Genomic DNA, 6,989 nt, shown 5'->3' with positions numbered 1-6,989 from the left:
TAGGATCCTCATTTTTTACTCATCATTTTCAAACGGCTGTACGCTTTCTTCAAATGGTTCTAATTTGAGTCCATAAAAGGAGAATTCCTTCAAATTTGCAATGAAGGACGACATTTCAAGTACACAATTATCTCTTCGTGACAAAATTCCCTCTTCTCTCCACGGTAAACTTTCCATGTACTTCCCGCAGACAAACTGGGAAATAACTAACTATGCTGGCTGAACCTTCTTTTACACGCCGGTTCAAAAACATGAAGCTCATTTCACTAACCATTAAAAAAAAAAGATTCTCAAGAATATATGATGGGGGGGAAATTCTTCCAGGCATCTTGGGGAGTTATTTAGGTCTTCCAAAAAGTCCAGCTTGTAGAAAATTATTAAGGCCAAAAAAAAAAAAAGACTTACGTATTTTTTTAAGGATTTCTTTTTCCTCAGTGGCTTTTCAAATCTTATGTGAGGCAGTCCCTTTATGAATGCTTAGCCCTCAAACATTCATGATGGCACTAAGCTTTTCCATAGCTATTTGGTTCACAAGGAGAGTGGTTAGAGACTTTTGTGTGTGTTGAGGGGAGTGGGGAGGATATCTGTGCATGTCTGTCCTTAGCTACGTGTGGTGGGGATGTCTAACATTGCATTTTTACTATAAACTGCCTACTGAGTATCGGCTACTTCTTGTATTGTTCTGTGTGCTTTGCATGTAGATATTAACTTAATTGCCACAACATCCTAAGAGGCAGGTAATGTCCTGTCCAGTTTAGACACGAGGAGGCTGAGCACAGATGGTTGAACCAATTTCCCTCAGCTGTAGAGCTAATACATGGTATCACGGGGTGTAACCAAGGGCACCTGGCTCTCAAGTTCACTCTTAACTACCCAGCTGTGGAGTGAAAAGCACGTACACTATATATATACCTATTTTTTACTCCTTAGCTGTTTGCACATTACTTTGATTCCTAGATTTATCATATAAATGAGGATGCGCGCTCGCTGGCTGTGAACGCTGAATCCGCGGGGTTCCCCTGCCCTTTACTCCAAAGACAGAAGAGGTACCTTCAGGAGGAACCTAGAACGTAGACACAGGCAAGTAAAACCGAGAAGAACCCAAAGCCCCACGCTCAGCACACACGGCGAACACTTCACCACGAGATTCCAAACCACCGCCCTCAGGCACGTCAAGCCCTCGCAGGGCCCCAGACACCATGGAACAGGGAACATCGATCCCCTCCCACGGTGGGTATTCCTGAACCACAGAATCTAGGAGGGAAGGATTTGTTTTTTAAACAAATCCCACGGTGCTTTGTTCATGCAGCAACGGTGTGAAATAGAATTGGGTGCCTAGAAATGAAGGTCTGCCCAAACAGGCAGGATGTGTTTTCAAGATGAAGGGTCAGGTGGAAGCCTGAAAGGCCTGTGGTGAGCTGAAATGCTGCCCCCCCCCAAGACACCCTCACGTCCTCATTCCTGGGGCCTGTATCGCCTTATGGAAAGTTCTCTGCAGGTATGATTAAGTTACGGGTCTTGTGATGAGGAGACTTAACCTGGCTTATCCAGAGGGGCCGTAAATGCCAGCACAGGTGTCCCCATCAGAGAGGAGGGGTTCTGACACAGAGAAAAGCAGGCAGTGAAGACAGAGGCAGGAAACAGAGCGACACAGCCACAAGCCACGGCAGCTGGAAGAGACAAGCGAGGGTTCTCCTCCAGAACTTTCAGGGGAAACACAGCCCCGCCCACGCCTTGATTCTGCCCAGTAACACTGATTGCAGACTGGTCCTCCAGAACAGAGACAATCAATGTCTGTTGCTTTAAACCACCCAGCCTATGGTCATTGGTCAGAGCAGCCACAGGAAGGGACGCTGCCCTTAAAAGCTAGTTACAGGGGCATCTGAGGGGCTCAGTTGGTGAAGCATCTGACTTTGGCTCAGGTCATGATCGCAGGGTTCGAGGATTTGAGCCCCGCATCAGGCTCTGTGCTGACGGCTGGGAGCCTGGAGCCTGCTTCAGATTCTCTATTTCCCTCTCTCTGCCCCTCCCCTACTTGTGCTCTGTCTTTCCCTCTCTCAAAAACGAATCAACATTAAAAAAAATGTTTTTTAATAAAAAAAGAAGGTAGTTGGGAAAAGTTTGAGATTTTGGAGGTGGTTGTCGCAAACCAGAGGAAAGGAAACTCATAGGCAGCAATAGGGAGTTTAGCAACAGTCACCCATGGTCACATAGAGAATGAGAAATACACCAATGAACTCAGCTGGGTAAGGAGGCTTCAGGACAAGAGCCGAGGTCCATGTGGCTTCTCCTCGCTCCTATGGTACAATCTGAGAGCAGAGAGATTAAAAGCAGGTGTCGAGGTGTTAGGAAAGTATTTCCAGGCAGGAAAGCTTCTCAAATAAGAAAGGATCTTTGGTTCAAATATTAAAACCAGAGGCTAGCAGAAAAATATTGTCTCAGAGTAAAGATAAAACTTTCAGATAATTGTGAAAACCATCATGAGACCCTAAGATCTACACCCATGACACGTAGAAACGTTCAGACAAAAACCTTTCTGATGGTCTTCAGGGTGTGCCTGTTAAAAAACACAATCAGGGTTTCTAAAATTCTTAAGGACATTATCCCACAGAAGTCGCACGAGAGGCCCCAAGTAGAAATGGGCTTATCTCTAAGATTTGTTAATATATGGATTTTATCTAAATGGCTAGGTTCATAAATGGACAAATAACAAAGTTCTTAAACTGTTGACACTGAAAGGGACAGACAGGATGAAATGGAAAAAAAAAATCACTGAATCCCTGAACTGACAAGATACAAGATAAAAACAAAAATAAACAAAACTCTGCTTAGCTATCACTACAGGCTACGGCTTATGAAAAAGTAGGACTCGGAGACTGAACAAAGAGCTCAGGATACATCCAAATGCCAAAGGAACATGTCTCAGGTTGTAGGTCTACGCCTCGTTCCCGGAGCTGGTAACACGTTCCCTGCCAGATTTCAGAACTGCTATGGGACAGCGAGCGTACAGTTGAACACTGAGAGTCTGCCATGATTATCCTCATCTGCTTACCCGTTGAACATTTGCAGCTTTGGGGACACATAATCTGTCTCTTCTGTTCACAGACCAGATGGAGAGAAACCATACTGGAGACACTGCATCCGTGGTGTTTACACAATGCCCCAGTTTGGAGGACAAGATTCTGGGCCCTGAGCCTGAGATGGAAACTGAAATAGGAAGAGATGTTTTGGGATCTTGACAGACAGTGACTATTTTGCATGCCATGGGATGTGAATCACTGTGGCCCAGAGCATGAATCGTGGCATGCTAGATTTCCCAAAGATGGCCACCAAGCAGATCCTGTCCAAAATGCTGTCGTGAATTGTGCTTTGCTCACTCCCATCAAGAAGCACAGTCTACTGCCCTTGCCCGTCCTTAAATCTTGTGGGTTTCTGGTCGCTTGCAGCAATGGAGCACAGGGCAGGGCCACTAGAGGACTTTCAGAGTGAAGCACGTGCCATGCTTCTCTTATGGTCCCGGTCATTTGAGACACTCACTCTGGGCACCGTCTCCTGCTATGGTCTCTCACAGAACCTAGCCATGATCTCCTGGTGTATCACAACCCACACCAGGAGATCATGAGTAGCTGCACCAGTCAACAGTCCCATCTGAGTCCAGCCTTTGAGTCATACGAACCCAGACACCAGACATGTGAGTTAAGTAGCCTCCGGATGAGTCCAGCCCTCAGATATTTGAAACTCCCTCAGGCCCTTATGCAGCAGGCACAAGCCGTCCCTGCCATGCCCTGTCTGAACTCCTGACCCAAAGAATCAGTGAATGTAATACAATTATTGTTGCTTTACAGTGATAGATATGGGTAGTTTCATAACGATAGATTATAAAAGTACACAAGTAAAGACTTGATTAAAGAATAATACAGAGGTGGACTGTGAATGCCTTTGTTTACATGAAGAAGTTAGGCTTTTGGAGGAATATAAATCTCCTGCAAAGGCATGAGACCAGTTCGTGCTATGTGCATTACACACAGTTCATGAGTAATAACGGCAAAACCAAATATGTGCCCAATAGCAGCATGGAGAAAGCATGCCCATCAACATACTTTTGTGTTAGATAGCTGCCTGACAAAATGTAAGCAAGTAGTTTGTTTTCAAGTCCGCCTGATTTGCCAAAATACCAATAATGTTTTAAACATGGGGTTGGAGGCAGGGAGGAGGGAGAGTGGAAAGGAATTTTAAATAATCAAAGAAACGTCCAGCCCAAACCATGCTAATAAAAACAAGACTTTATAGCAAAGTTGCCAGATATTCCAATGGATTCAAAGCATTTTTATTTCTTACCAGTACACAAGATCCTTTTCCCGTGATAACTTGTCTCTTCACAAGCACACACGCACATGGTGAATAGGCAACACTCTGCTACTAGGTAGGTCTTTACATCTCTTACTGAAAACAAGGCTTACGATTTGTGCACATACGAAATAGTAGGCTATAGACCAGACTCCATTCTTTTTTAAGCAAAACTAAAAGGTGAACAAAATGTATTCATTATTCTGATTTGGTGCAAGTCACCCTGGTCAGATAAAGGAGAACAAGACAAGGTGAGTGAATCTCCTCACGCTGAAAAATATTTAATGGAATTATCCAACCAGGTAGACAAGTTCATGATTAAGAATTGTGTCAAGGGCAATATGGCACACGTAACTAAGTGCAGTGTGAAGCTGAGCATTCACTCAACATATTCATTCTCTACTGCCACAGAAACAGCAGCTTAGAACAACACCCATTCATCAACTTCCATTCCTATGGGTTACAAGCTGAGTACATCAGTGCCTCTAGAGGCCACTCCTGGGTCCTTGCCTCAGGGACTCTCCATCCCAAAGGCAGTTAACTTTCCTCACATAGAATCCGTCTCATGCTTAGCGTTTCCTCACAAAGAATCCCTTTGATGATTAGGGTTACTCGCCTGCAACCATCTGAAGAGATTTAATGAGGCTCAGATGATAGGTTACACCCACCCTGATAATTTCCCTATTTTAAGGGGAAATGATCAGCAATCTTAGCATCTACAAAATCTCTTTTGCCATATACGGTAACATGATCAAGGGAGGAACACCAATGGTAGAAGGTCATTGGAGCCATTTTAGAATTTTGCCTCCTATATCTAGTAACATCTCGCCAATGGAACCACATTGTTAAGATGACAAGAAAATAAAAATAAAAAATCCACTAATTTGCCTCCATCCCTCCCTATTTCGATGGCTAATTTCAACTATAAGGAACTGTGGCCTTCAATGGGGTCTAAGTTTCAGAGTCACATGTGAATTTTAGAGTTCCACTTCTGCCCCTGACCAACTCTGTGATGACAGACCTATCCATTCATCTCACAGAACCACAAGTTCTACATTTGGAAAGGAAAAGAAGGAAATAATACACATTCCATAGGGTTTTTATGAAAATTAAATGAGCTAATAAATGTAAAAAAATATTTAGTTCTATGTTTTCTACGTAGCGGGCACTGAAAAGAAATCCCTATGCTCAATCTACCTTCTCCCATGAAATTTCAGGTGGGCTATTAGTACAGTATTTATTATAACCCCTATGACCTCAGGCGCTTGGAATCTTTTAAAGCACCCACATGGGTCAAACTTTTTGCAACACTCAAATTAAGACAGAGCGATAAGCCACCAGCAGATGAGTACTGAAAATTACTTCTGGGTATACCAATATTCATGGAGTTGGGCTACACCAGTTAATATCAATGTATATTTAGTGGGAGAACTTGATACACATAAGAAAAAAAGAATAAACTTCCAGCAAATTTGATTTCAAGTGTAATGCCAATAAGCTCTGCAAAAGTTCTGTTAATTTTATAGCAATTCTATTTATGTAATGTTTAGTTTTGAGAGAGAGAGACAGACAGAGACAGAGCACAAGCAGGGGTGAGGCAAAGAGAGAGGGAGACATAGAATCTGAAGCAGGGTCCAGGCTCTGAGCTGTCAGCACAGAGCCCAACACAGGGCTGAACTCATGAGCCGTGAGATCATGAGCTGAAGTCAGACACTCAACTGACTGAGCCACCCAGGTGCCCCATTGTAGCAATCCTATTTTTAAGGAAAGTACCCCCTGGTATTCAGCCTATCTCTTTGTCTATTAACATATAAACTTACTAATAGTTGTGTTTGTCATGGTTCAGAAAACTCCAATGATTTAAAATAAATATACACATTTCATTCTGGGGATGAAATGTGAGGGTAATTCAAATAGCTCCTCCAGGATTGTTAAAAAGTTAATGGCAGGATTAGGAAAATTCCAGAGTGATCATCTCCCAGAGCAGAGCAAGCCCCAAGTCCTACACCAAGCCATGGACCATGACGTTACCTTCACTATCACCCCTGCATCCTCGAAATATTCATATTCATACAGCTTGGTGAAATGAGCATAAACCATTTGCAAATCGTGAGTTAGCCCAGATCATGGTTTCATTTGCTAAGAGCTGAGCACTGCTTGCCGATTCCAAGTACCTACAGTCTGGGTTCAGAAAGATTGTATTCTCAAGTTTTTTTTATTCCTGTTCTTCCGTACAGAGCATCCTAGAAAAATCACTCACTTTATAATCAGTCGTTGGTAATAACTGAGCAATGGATGTGGAAAGTCAGAGACTTGAAGGAAAACAGATGTTTCCAGGACTTTTTTTCTCTCTCTGATACCAGGAAAAGAAAAAAACAAAACAAAACAATTAAAAAAAAAAAACAGAAAAAGTTGCCTTGAGTGCATTTTCTTCTAAAAAACAAACAAACAAAAAAAAACACAAGTGAAAAAAGCTGCATTTCTCCCATAAATGAATTCAAAAGCACCAAGTATCAAAACTACCACCAGAATAATTAGACTATACCAGATCAGAAAGTTGGCATTTTTATCGACTCATCTGCAACTATTCCAGAAATTTGGAAGCACAGAGCTGGTTTCTATCATTGGAGTTTGGAAAGTGG

This window comes from Lynx canadensis, chromosome B1 (assembly GCF_007474595.2).
Source record: "Lynx canadensis isolate LIC74 chromosome B1, mLynCan4.pri.v2, whole genome shotgun sequence".
NCBI lineage: Eukaryota > Metazoa > Chordata > Mammalia > Carnivora > Felidae > Lynx > Lynx canadensis.
Note: the sequence above shows the minus strand (reverse complement) of the source record.